The sequence below is a fragment of the Rhinoraja longicauda genome, chromosome 2 (assembly GCF_053455715.1).
Source record: "Rhinoraja longicauda isolate Sanriku21f chromosome 2, sRhiLon1.1, whole genome shotgun sequence".
In the NCBI taxonomy this organism is placed as follows: domain Eukaryota; kingdom Metazoa; phylum Chordata; class Chondrichthyes; order Rajiformes; family Arhynchobatidae; genus Rhinoraja; species Rhinoraja longicauda.
The window spans coordinates 22,675,714-22,688,498 of record NC_135954.1 but is presented as its reverse complement, the minus strand read 5'-3'; positions in this window follow the sequence as shown (position 1 = coordinate 22,688,498).

Below are 12,785 nucleotides of genomic sequence, written 5' to 3'. Positions count from 1 at the left end.
CAGATCAGGCATGTGGGACTGAAAAGCCTACTCCTGTTGCTATTTCTGATGTTCTGATATTTGTCACTTCTCATGAGGAACATTCTCTGAATCGTTTTTCAATTCCGTTTCCCTCAAACTCAAGCTGCTTCTCTTCTCTTTTCTGTTTTCTCATCCTTTTCTTGCTTTTCGCTTGTCCTCTCACACTTTTTTTCTTCTGTGTTGATTTGATTTATTTTCCTTTCTTCATAGTGATTCAACCACTGGTCTATTAGAAGAGAGAACACAATTTAAAAACACACACGTACACAAACGCTCTCTCCAATTTCTCCTTCTTTCTCTCTATAATAATAAAACCATGAACATAGAGCATGGAGCAGTACAACACAAGAACAAGACCTTCAATCCACAATGTGAGTGCTGAACATGATACCAAGAAGAAGGGTTTCGACCTGAAACCACACCCATTCCTTTTCTCCAGAGATGCTGCCTGACCTGCTGAGTCACTCCAACATTTTGTATCCATCTCTTATCAACCTGCACATAACCCACATCACTCCATTCCCTGCATATCAATATGCCTATCCCATAGTCTCTTCAATGCCACAAATATATCTGCTTTAACCGCCAACCCCGACAGCGAAATAAGTGTTAGACCAGAAAAGAGATGTGTGACAATATTGGGATAATGTGACATTTATTTGGAGGCACAGGGGAAAGTGAAGAATGAGAAGGATGAAAGTACTTGCAAGATAATGTAAGTGTGAGGATTAAAGCATTGGCCTAGTCTTGAAAAGCAGTGCACACAGCAAAATGTAGGTGAATATGCCACGGAGTGACCTTTCTTGATCTGGTTAGGTACTTTGTTTATTTTCTGCACTGAAGCTGGGAGCACAACAGTTCTGCAGTCTGCAAGCTACAATCATTCTTGTCATGTTTCAGCTTGAGACCTGATGCTGGAAAAAACGACTTCACTCCTACTTCCAATGTCACATCCAGGGAAGCATCACTGAAACAGGGCACAGGTAGTTGCTTGACTAGAATGTATTCTGACTGTTTTGAACACCGAGAAACTGCCATGCCAAATTATGAAGTAAAGATCTTGCAAAGCGAGATTGGATAGGAAGTAAACTAATAATTGGATGGCTGAGTTAAAAGCCACTGGTATATCTGTTTGGCTTAACATAATATGTTATCGATATGTGGAATTTAATGCAGAGAAATGAGAAGTGTTGTATTTTGGGAAGCCTAACATAGGCAGGACCTGCACGGTGAATGCCAGGGCTCTGGGGAGTGTTGTAGAGCAGAGGGATCTAGAAGTGCAGGTGCATGGTTCCTTGAAGGTGGAGTTGCAGATAGATAGGGTGGTCAAAAAGGCTGTTGGCACATTGGCCTTCATCAGTCCGAGTATTGGGTATAGAAGTTAGGGGGTCATGTTGCAGTTGTATAAGATGTTAGTGAGGCCGCACATAGAGTATTCTGTTCTGTTCTGGGCACCATGTTGTAGGAAAAATGTAGTCAAGCTGGATAGGGCACAGAGAAGATTTACAAGGATGTTGCCAGGACTAGATGGTCTGAGCTATCGGGAGAGGTTGAGTAGACTGGGACTCTATTCCTTGGAGCGCAGGAGGATGAGGGGTAATAAAATCATGAAAGGAATAGATCGAGTAAATGGTCAGAGTCTCTGGCCCAGAGTAGGTGAATCGAGAGGCAGAGGACATAGGTTTAAGGTGAAGGGCAAAAGATTTAATAGGAATCTGAGAGGTAACTTTTTCACACTAAGGGTGGTGGGTGTATGGAACAAGTTGCCAGAGGACGTAGATGAAGCTGGGACGATCCCAACATTTAAGAAACAGTTAGACAAGTACATAGATAGGACAGGTTTGGAGGGACATGGAACAAACGTGGGCAGGTGGGACTAGTGTAGCTGGGATATGTTGGCCGGTGTGAGCAAGTTGGGCCGAAGTGCCTGTTTCCATGCTGTATCACTCTATGACTCTATGACGCTATCTAATCCCCACCTCTGCTCTCTAACCACCACAAGCTTAAATTTGTTACAAAATGCTACAAAGTGAAGCAAACTGATATTTAAGATCCAATCATGTCTAATGTTAATTGGCTACCTTTTACTGTGATATCTGCAGTAAGTATATTAACATGACTATTAACAATGTTATCAAAATAGCAGATAGAGAGTATTCATATGCATTATATCATATGGCAAAAACTCATTCCACATATCTTTATAAATTCTTTAATAATTGGATAGTCGACTTCATCAATGGAACAATATTTATCATAAAAAAGTGAATTATCTTCTGTCTGAAGATTAATATATAAGATCAATATGTAAACAATATTCATGACAAAGACAAAAATAGCCAAGTTCAAAGCTGCCCATGATATTTTGTCTTTATGTATACAAGGATGGAACAAGTACTTTGAGAATTATAAATAGTATAAAACATGAACAAATTTGAGGTTTTAGTTCCCTGTGTAACAGCAAGAAGTAATTAAGAATAGCAAGCTTTCAGGTATGGGGTTTCACTTGCAACCAAAACCAGTAGTGCACCCCACATGGTAATCTCCCTTTGGAGTTAAGTCTTAAGTCTCAGGCGTTTCTAGTAGTTACAGATGCACTATATTGAAATGATGATCCAAAAGCTTGAATCGATTTCTGGCATATTTATACTGATGTTGAAGTAACCTTATTTTCCAAGTGGTGCCAAATACAAAAATGTCAGTTTTGGAAGAAGGCTTATCGTTGAGCCTCAGCATTCCAAGCATTTCACTTCATTTTTCAACATGGAAGTTATTCATTGTACAAATTGCATACAGAATCAAGGCAATTTAAGGCATGAGAGGAAGACAGTGTAAATAATGATAACCAATACTCTGCTATGTGCCCAACACAGTGCTTCTAAATATATTTCCGAAAGAAAATATATTTCAGATTCTGCTCGTAAGCATTTTTTAAAGAAAGTTTTATCTATCAAATATTTTATCTTCTAACATCATAAATGGAAATCGTTGTTCATGGTTCATTCTCAATATTCAAATAAAAGATCAGGTTTATCAACCAGCTCTTAATTTTTAAAGATTAAACAAAGAGAAGATTTTAAATCATATGATGAGAAATGGTGGGATAATGTTTCAAAGGGCTTCTTTGAGGATTTAAATGTTTTCTCATTCTCAGAATGATTGGCATTGCTTTATTATTGCCATGTGTACTGAGATACAGTGAAATACTTTCCTTTGCATGTTATCCAGACAGATCGTTCCATATATGAATGGAATACGATACGATACCATAGAACTTTATTGATCCCAGGAGGGAAATTAATTTGCCAACAGTCATAAAAAAATACAAAATACATGAAACATGAAAATAAATTGATGAGTGCTAAGGCTTTGGGGATGTGCACAGATTGAGGGGGTGGGGAGTCAGTCTCAGTCTACCCCACGACAGAAGGGGAACGAGTTGTAAGGTTTGATCGCCACAGGGAAGAAGGATTTCCTGTGGCGTTCTGTCCTGCATCTTGGTGGAACCAGTCTGTTACTGAAGGTACTCCTCAGATTGGCCAATGTGTCATGGAGGGTGTGAGCTGTATTGTCCAGGATGCTCCGCAGTTTGGGGAGCATCCTCCCCTCCTAGACCAGCTCCCAAGAATCCAACTCCACCCAAGGATGGAGTCAGCCTTCCTGATGAGTTTGTTGATCCTATTGGCGTCCGCAGCCTTCGACCTGCTGCCCCAGCACATGACAGCGAAGAAGATGGCTGCCTCCGATTGGTGGAACATCTGCAGCATCTCACTGCAGACATTGAAGTGTAAGGAATTATACCATACATGAATACAAGTGCAAAAAGAGAATAGAAACAGAGTGCAGAATACAATGTTACAGCAACACTGAAGTTGCAAATAGAAAAGTGCAAGGCACGCAGCAAAGTAGATTGGAAGAATTCATCCTTCACCTATGAGAGGTCCATTCAAGAGTCAGGGAAGATAGACGCAAAATGCTGGAGTAACTCAGCGGGACAGGTAGCATCTCTGGAGAGAAGGAATGGGTGACATTTTGGGTTGAGACCCTTCTTCAGACTGATACCATCAGGGAAGGTGGTGTTCTTGACTATGGTGGTACGCCCTTTCAAACTTTTGTTTCTTCCACCTGATGGGAGAGGGGAGAAGAGAGAATGACTGGGGTTGTGGAGGAGAGGAGGATGATTTGTGAAATATGTTTCGGGTCATTTCATCAGGACTTGATTGGAAACTCGGGACCCTACTTCAGACTCAATAACTGTGTTGTGCTTTAATGCATGTAACTGATCTAACTGGTATGCCATTACCATAAATATACCCACTGTGATTTTGATATTGCCAATGAAATAATATTTAAAACATAAAACGGTTAGTTACCAGATTTCCTTATAACTTTAATCTTAGTTTAGTTTAGAGATGCAGTGCTGAAGCAGGCCCTTCGGCCCAGAGAGTCCACGCCGACCAGCGATCCCTGTGATCTAGCACTATTCTACACACTAGGGACAATTTACAATCTTTTTTTAATGAAGCCAATTAACCTACAAACCTTTGCATCTTTGGAGTATGGGAGGACACTGGAGCATCTGGGGAAAACCAACGTGGTCATGGGGAGAACGTACAATCACTGTACAGACAGCACCCGTAATCAGGATCGAACCCAGGTCTCTGGTGCTGTATGGCTGCAACTCTACTGCTGTGCCTCCCTGCCGCCCAAACTTCATGACATATACAAAAATATTCAGGAACAATTGTAAATCTGCCTGATCCCATTCTATGTTGATCTCGATAAGAGTTGTCTTGAATTGTCATTCTTGTGAATGATCAATCTCATTATCTTCATATTAAAGGGTTACAATAAGATAAAAAAATTACATGACATAACATTAAGTCTACTGAACCTAAATCCATTCTTGTTCTTCTGATTGGTCTTAGCCAACTGAGCAATCAGTGGGATTCATGCAATTTATTGACTTTCATGTGTCTTGTTGTGTGGTCAGATATTCTATAGGAATAGGATTGGTTCATTCCAATTGAAATCCTGCGCTGGTTAACCCGACAGATTTTATTCTTTGACTATCTCTGGACATGTTATTCCTCTGGTAACGTTGGTTCATCAGGCTTGATGCTGCAGTGTTACTGTGATACTGAGAAATGCTGCAATAATACACAGACACAATTTAGTGGTACATGCTATACATGTTTTTTTTAATAGTTACTAACTGTATCAGATCGTCAAGGAATGCTTTGCACAAACGATTTCCTAAAGGATTGGAGTGCAGTAAAAATGTTTGCATTTTTTAGTTAGTAACATTAAGAGTAAAGTATTGGTGTTGAAAAGAAAAAATAAAACTCAAACAACCATTCTAAATATAGCTATTCAAAACAGCCAGAATATATGCATGGCCTGAAAGAAAACTGGTGGTATACTTCCTTTCTTTAGGTGTCTTAGAACCACTTCTTTTTTTTTAGCTAGCTGACAGGAAGGTTGCTTGAGGCAGAGATCACCAAATTCTATATATTTGTACTGATATGATATCTTCATATGAATATTCTCTCAGTACTGTGATTAGGTTTGTTTTTATTTATTCATTAATTTACTCTTGCACAGCTCAGCCAATCACTATTGGCTTCATATTTATTTTGTGACTGTTAATGTAATTCTTTTTCTTAAAAAGAAATCTGTGCTTCTGCCAAAATGGAAAGAAAAATGTCTTAAGACTGACTACTGTGAATTAATAATCAAAGTTAATGAAAATGCATTTCATTCTATTTCCTCAGAGTCTGTTGTCACTTTGTGCTGAAGTAGATTGGTTTGCATGTATGCACACTGCAGCATGGAGGTTTGCAGTAGTTCTATATCGCTGCCTCCAATTATTCTCTATTTTTTGTTCCTGTTCTAAATATTAAGCCGCCAGATAATCATGTGATCTGGTCAACAATAGGACATGATGAAATACTGCTGGGCTATTTCCTTCTTCATGTGAACACTGAAACATAAGGAGCAAAATTGAGAGAGACATAAAATATCTCACAGATTCATAAGTTACAGGAGTAGAATTAGGCCATTCGACCCATTGAGTCTACTGCACCATGGCTGATCTCTGCCACCTTATCACATTTTCCTGCCTTCTCCCCATAACCCTTGACACCTGTTCTATTCAAGAATTTGTCTATCTCTGCCTTAAAACTATCCACCGACTTGGCCTCTACAGCCCTCTGTGGCAATGAGTTCCACAGATTAACTACCCTCTGACTAAAGAAGTTCCTCTTCAATTTCTTTCTAAAAGAGCACCCTCTAATTCTGAGGCGATGACCTCTGGTCCCAGACTCTCCCACCAGTGGAAACATCCTTTCTACATCCACTCTATCTATGCCTTTCATTATTCTGCAATCTCATTGGCGAAATATTTATCCTGTTTCTATTTGACATTTTAATAACTGTAACATATGGATAGAGAGATTATAGCATTCTTTACCTACACATCACAATGAAATGCAAAACATTTCTGATATTAAACTCTTCTAGATTAAGCTGAAAACGTGCTAAAGCTAGCTGGTCCAGTTTCAAATATTTCTTGCACTGCATCTACAGTTAGCTAGCATTCAGCAACAGTACGATGAGCTGTGGTTTTGTTGCCTCTTCAGATCAATGCAGATTGTATGTGGTGGAGCTTTGATGCATACTTATGGGTAAACTATTGAAAACATGCTTGCTGGATTACCAGCTGCAAGCATTTTCAAATGACTTAGGGCAGCCTGCAATAGTGCAAGGTAATACAATAAATTTAAACAATCCCTTTAATGAAAAATCAGCTCCTTACTGCTTTTCTGCGATTAATGTGAAACAAAACTATTCTGCAAAAAACAAATGGACAATGCTGTATCACAGCACAGAGCTATGATAGCAGTTTAAAAATGTCTCTTCTTTAATGATTAGAGAGCAAGTTCGTTTTTCACCACAGAATAAAGGCAGGTCTTTTGAAGTGCCTGTGGTCTGGTGAATGCATATTCCGGCCTTGGGAAAGAGATACATAGAAAATAAAACAGTACATAACAGGAAGAAGTCTTTTGTCCCATAATGTCTGTGCTGAACATGATGCCAAGACCAACTCTTATCTGCCAGCACGTAATTCATATCCCTCCATTCCCTGCATACTATCTATCGTATTTCCCTCCACCACCACCCCTGGAAGCGGGTTACAGGCACTCACCACCCTCTGTAGTGAAAAACAACTTGCACGCATATCTCCTTTAAACTTTGCCTTAAAGCTATGACCTTTAGTATTGGTATTTCCATTCAGGGAAAAAAGTTCTGACTGCTTACCCTCCCAACGTCTCTCATAATGTTATATACTCCTATCAAGCCTCCCCTCATCCTCTGGGTTTCCAGGGCAAACAACCCAAGTCTGTCCAACCTCACCATGTAGGCAATACCCTCTAATCTAGGCATAATTCCAGTAATCAACACAAAATGGTAGAGTAACTAAGCGGGACAGGCAGCATTTGTGGATAGAAGGAAAGGGTGACGTTTCCAGTCAAGACCCTTCATCAGACTGAAGGCCTTGACCCGAAAAGTCACCCATTCCTTCTGTCCAGAGATGCTATCTGTCCCGCTCAGTTACTCCAGCATCTTATGTCTATCATCAGTTTATAGACAATAGACAATCGACAATAGGTGCAGGAGGAGGCCATTCGGCCCTTCGAGCCAGCACCATCATTCAATGTGATCATGGCTGATCATTCTCAATCAGTACCCCGTTCCTGCCTTCTCCCCATACCCCCTGATTCCGCTATCCTTAAGAGCTCTATCTAGCTCTCTCTTGGATGCATTCAGAGAATTGGCCTCCACTGCCTTCTGAGGCAGAGAATTCCACAGATTCATAACTCTCTGACTGAAAAGGTTTTTCCTCATCTCAGTTCTAAATGGCCTACCCCTTATTCTTAAACTGTGGCCCCTTGTTCTGGACTCCCCCAACATTGGGAACATGTTTCCTGCCTCTAACATGTCCAACCCCTTAATAATCTTATACGTTTCGATAAGATCCCCTCTCATCCTTCTAAATTCCAGTGTATACAAGCCTAGTTGCTCCAGTCTTTCAACATTTGACGTTTTAAACCAGCATCTGCAGTGCCTTCCTACAATAATTCCAATAAACTTCCTCTACACCCTTTCCAATTTCCCAAATACTAAATCCTTGCGATCTTGACATCGGCTAGATGCTGTGGTGCACTTGTATTAAATTTCAGTGCTGTTAAAGTGACAAAATAATTCCAAATTTGTGATGTTAATCTAAAGAGCCACTCTGGTTCTCTATGTGATGTTCTATGTTTAACCAATATGATGGAATTTGAATCAATTTAGGCAAATTAATTTTTCTTTACTGTTGGCTGAAAGTTGAAATATTATTATAAATAATATGTACCTCTATGAGCTAGAAGATCTAACAGAAATAAAAACATATATATATATATATATATAGGCAGTAAGAAGATCTGGAAAGAAAAGCAAAGTTAACATTCTAGATCAATAATCTTTCACCAGAATTCTGTTGAAAGTTTTAATGAAGTCCCAATTCAATGGAGTGTCCTGATGGAGTATCTTGACCTGAAATATTGACATTCCTTCCCCGCTGACATATGCTGTTTGACCCGCTGAGTTCCTCGAGCAGTTTGTTTTTTTGCTTCAGATTCCAGCATCTGCACAACCTTGTGTCCTTACCAAAAATGTTAATTCTGTTTCTCACTCCACCGATGTCAGCTGATCTACTGAGTATTTCCAACATTTTCTGCTTTTGTTTCAAATTTCCAGTACCTGTGGTATTTTATTTTATGATCACGTGTTAGTTATTTTCAGTCATTCTATAAAACTATAATATCAATGTTCCAGTACCGGATTTCTAAAAAATGAAATTGAAATTTTAGACATGGCAGGTGAATACTCCTGAGTTTTGTTGCAAACATATAAGATGCTCTACTCTTGTTTTTAAAAAATATTTTAGATTTAGAGATACAGCGCAGAAACAGGCAACTTCGGCCCACCGGGTCTGCGCCACCCAGCGATCCCCGCACATTAACACTATCCTACACCCACCAGGGACAATTTTTTTAACATTTGCCCAGCCAATTAACCTACAAACCTGTACGTCTTTGCAGTGTGGGAGGAAACCGAAGATCTCGGAGAAAACCCACGCAGGTCACTGGGAGAACGTACAAACTCTGTACAGATGGCGCCCGTAGTCAGGATCGAATCCGAGTCTCCGGCGCTGCATTCGCTGTAAGGCAGCAACTCTACCGCTGCGCCACCGTGCTTCTTGAATACCTTTTGGCAAAATTACTATGAGATAATTAGGATTTTTATTGCATTTCTGGTGGCTTCTTTGAATCCTGAAAATCATCAATGTTTGTGGAACAAGTTAAGGTATGACAATGGCAGGAAAAGAAATGCCATTTCCAATAATGTGGCTCTATGCGACCAATTAAAGTGATAAGTAGAATGTGTGAAACAATAAAACAGGTGATTGTCCAGATGAGTATTATTATATTCCGTCTATTGTTTTCAATAGTGACTACTAAATTAGCAAACTCTCAGTAGTCACTTTGTAGAAGGCATTTACTGTGGTTAACAGCAGATTCAGTTTTGATTTGATCGATTTCAGTATAAACAAGAAGAAAAAGTAACACAAATTCTTTGTTTTCTATTGTATTTCTAGTTTCTCGCTGGTTCACACGAGTCATGTATTTATTTCCTCTTAATGATAACATCTGATTTTCAGAATCAATTTATATTTATACTTTCAGCTTATGTAGTAATTGATCATTGTCAGAAGTCACGTGGTATGGAAAGGATAGGACTCTTCGATTAAAACAAAATAAACAGCTTCTGAAAAGCAACTTCCATTAAAATTCAAGTAAAATAATCTTTAAATTCTAACTATTATACCTTCAGATCACCCCAGAGAAAACGTTTACCATAATATGAGATTTCCATTGCCAGTAATTGACGTCAATGAGGATTTGAATGTTAACTCATTGATCATTATATTTTTCCAATATGCAAATAAAAGTGATTTTGTTTTGCTCCTCCTGAGCCCATTGTGGAGTATTTTAAATTTAACAAAGGACTTGGTCATAATCACCATTTTGTGACCTGCTTCGGTTCATCTGTAAAAGACAGAATGGCTTTCCCAATGAATCTTGCTCAAAATAATTACAGCATCTCAATGACATGAAAGGACCCCAATTTAGCACTAATGTAAGATGTTCCTCCCTGAATTGGTTGGGTAGCCCACTCTACCAAAACCAACAGTTAAAATTAGGAACAAAAGGAACTGGTGAGGAATTGATCTGTTCCATTATTATAATGATAAAAAAATATTATGACAAATATGCAAACATATTATGCAAACATATTATGACAAATATTTTCATAAATTCATAAGTTGTAGGAGCAGAATTAGGTCATTTGGCCCATCAAGTATATAACAGTATAACAGTATAACAGTATAACAGAACTTTATTGTCATTCGGTATAAATACCGAATGAAATTTCAGCAGTCACAAGACACAGCAAAAAAGAAAAGAACACAGGACACACGACCCCAACACAAACATCCATCACAGTGACTCCAAACACCCCCTCACTGTGATGGAAGGCAACAAAACTTCCACTCTCTTCCCCCCGCGCCCACGGACAGGCAGCTCCACCAAGTCTGCTCCACCATTTAATAATGACTGATCTATCTTTCCCTCACAACCCCATTCTCCTGCCCCTCCCCATAACCCTTGACACCCGTACTAATGAAGAATCTATCAGCCTCCACCTTAAAAGATTGTTCCTGTTAGAGCGAAGGTCAAAGCTGGCCGGATTAGGGAACACTGGTTGATGAGGGATATTGAGGCTCCGGTCAGAAAAAAAGAAGGCATTTGTCAGGGAAAAGCCGCTAAAATCAAGTAAATCCCTTGAAGAGTATAAGAGATGTCGGATTACACAAGAGGGAAATCAGGATGGCAAAAAGAGGACATGAGATAGCTTTGGCACAGAAGGTAAAGGAGAATCCTAAGACATTCTACAAGTGTATTTAGAGAAAAAAGTAACCAGGGAGAGAATAGGTCTCCTTAAGGATCCTCAAGGATTTGTGTGTGGAACTACAGGGGAATGCAAGGGACGGAGTAGTGATTACCAAAGAATCATGCCGGCAATCTTAAAGAGCATTAAGTTGGCTAAATCTCCAAAATCTGGCAGAGTATATCTTAGAAAATTGTGGGAATCCAGAAAATAAATAGCTGGAAACCTGGTAGAATTATTTGTTAGCCATAGATGAGATAGACTTGAAGTGGACTTGCTACCTGACAGCGCCAGAGACCCGGGTTTGAACTTGTCTATGGGTGCTGTATGTACGGAGTTTTTACTCCCTGTTCTCCCTGTGACTGCGAGCATTTTCTCCTGGTGCTCAGGATTCCTCCCACATTCCAAAGACGTGCAGGTTTGCAGGTTAATTAGCTTCTGTAAATTGCTCCTCGTGTGTAAGATGTTAAACAGGGATAACATAGAACTACTGTATGGGTGATCGTTGGTTGGCATAATCTGGTGGACCGAATGGCCTTTTCCTACACAGTATCTCTAAAACTAAAGGTTAAAACGAAAACTTGGCTTTTTACCCAGCAGCGTAGGAGACTGAGGGGTGATCTAATAGAGGTACATAAAATCATGCAGGCCATAGATAAGATGAATGGTCACACAGTCTTTTTCCCCCAAGAAAGGGGATTCAAAAACTAGTGGATGTTGTACGTTTTAAGATGAGGTGGGAAAGATTTAAAGGGGTCCTGAGGGTTAACTTTTGTGCAGAGTGAGTGGTGAGCATATATAACATGCTGTCAGAGGAAGTGGTAGAAGCAGGTAAAAGTACTACATTTGAAAGTGATTTAGATAGTTACATGGATGGGAAAGGTTGAGGGACATGGACCAAACACACGGAAACGGGACCAACTCACGCAAATCGATCGGCAGACACAAGTTGGGCCGCATGGTCCGTTTCACTACTATACAATTCTGAATCTCAAATGTGACAGCAGGAATTCAAGTGTCACAGACAGGAAACATTTGTATAATTGTTTTTGCCGAATAGATATCTGTATTAAAGATCTGCACATATTTCCTGTTAACGTTGTGCCATGGGTTAGAAACTGCGGAAAAATAACCATAAGGTACACTCAGTTACTGTTTAAATATCCAGCAATTTATGTCAAGTAAAAGATGCCCTTTGAGTGACTAATTGCCCAGATTATCAGGCTATTTGTCCATCTCTGTTATTTGTCCCACAATAACAAAATCTAATCATGAACTACCCAATTAATTTCGAAAATCTGATACATTTGTGCTTTAAAGACAAAGTTAGCTTCCAGCAGAAAGCTCAGTGTGGTACTTGTGTAAAAATGCAGACATGTGTAGGTCTTCAATTCCCAACATTCCTTTGATGAGATGCCACTGGGCATTTAACTGGGAATTGGGAAAATAGACAATAGACAATAGATGCAGGAGTAGGCCATTCAGCCCTTCGAGCCAGCACCGCCATTCAATGTGATCATGGCTGATCATTCACAATCAGTACCCCATTCCTGCCCTCTCCCCATACCCCCTGACTCCGCTATCATTAAGAGCTCTATCTAACTCTCTCTTGAAAGCAGCCAGAGAATTGGCCTCCACTGCCTTCTGAGGCAGAGAATTCCACAGATTTACAACTCTCTGATTGAAAAAAGTTTTTCCATATC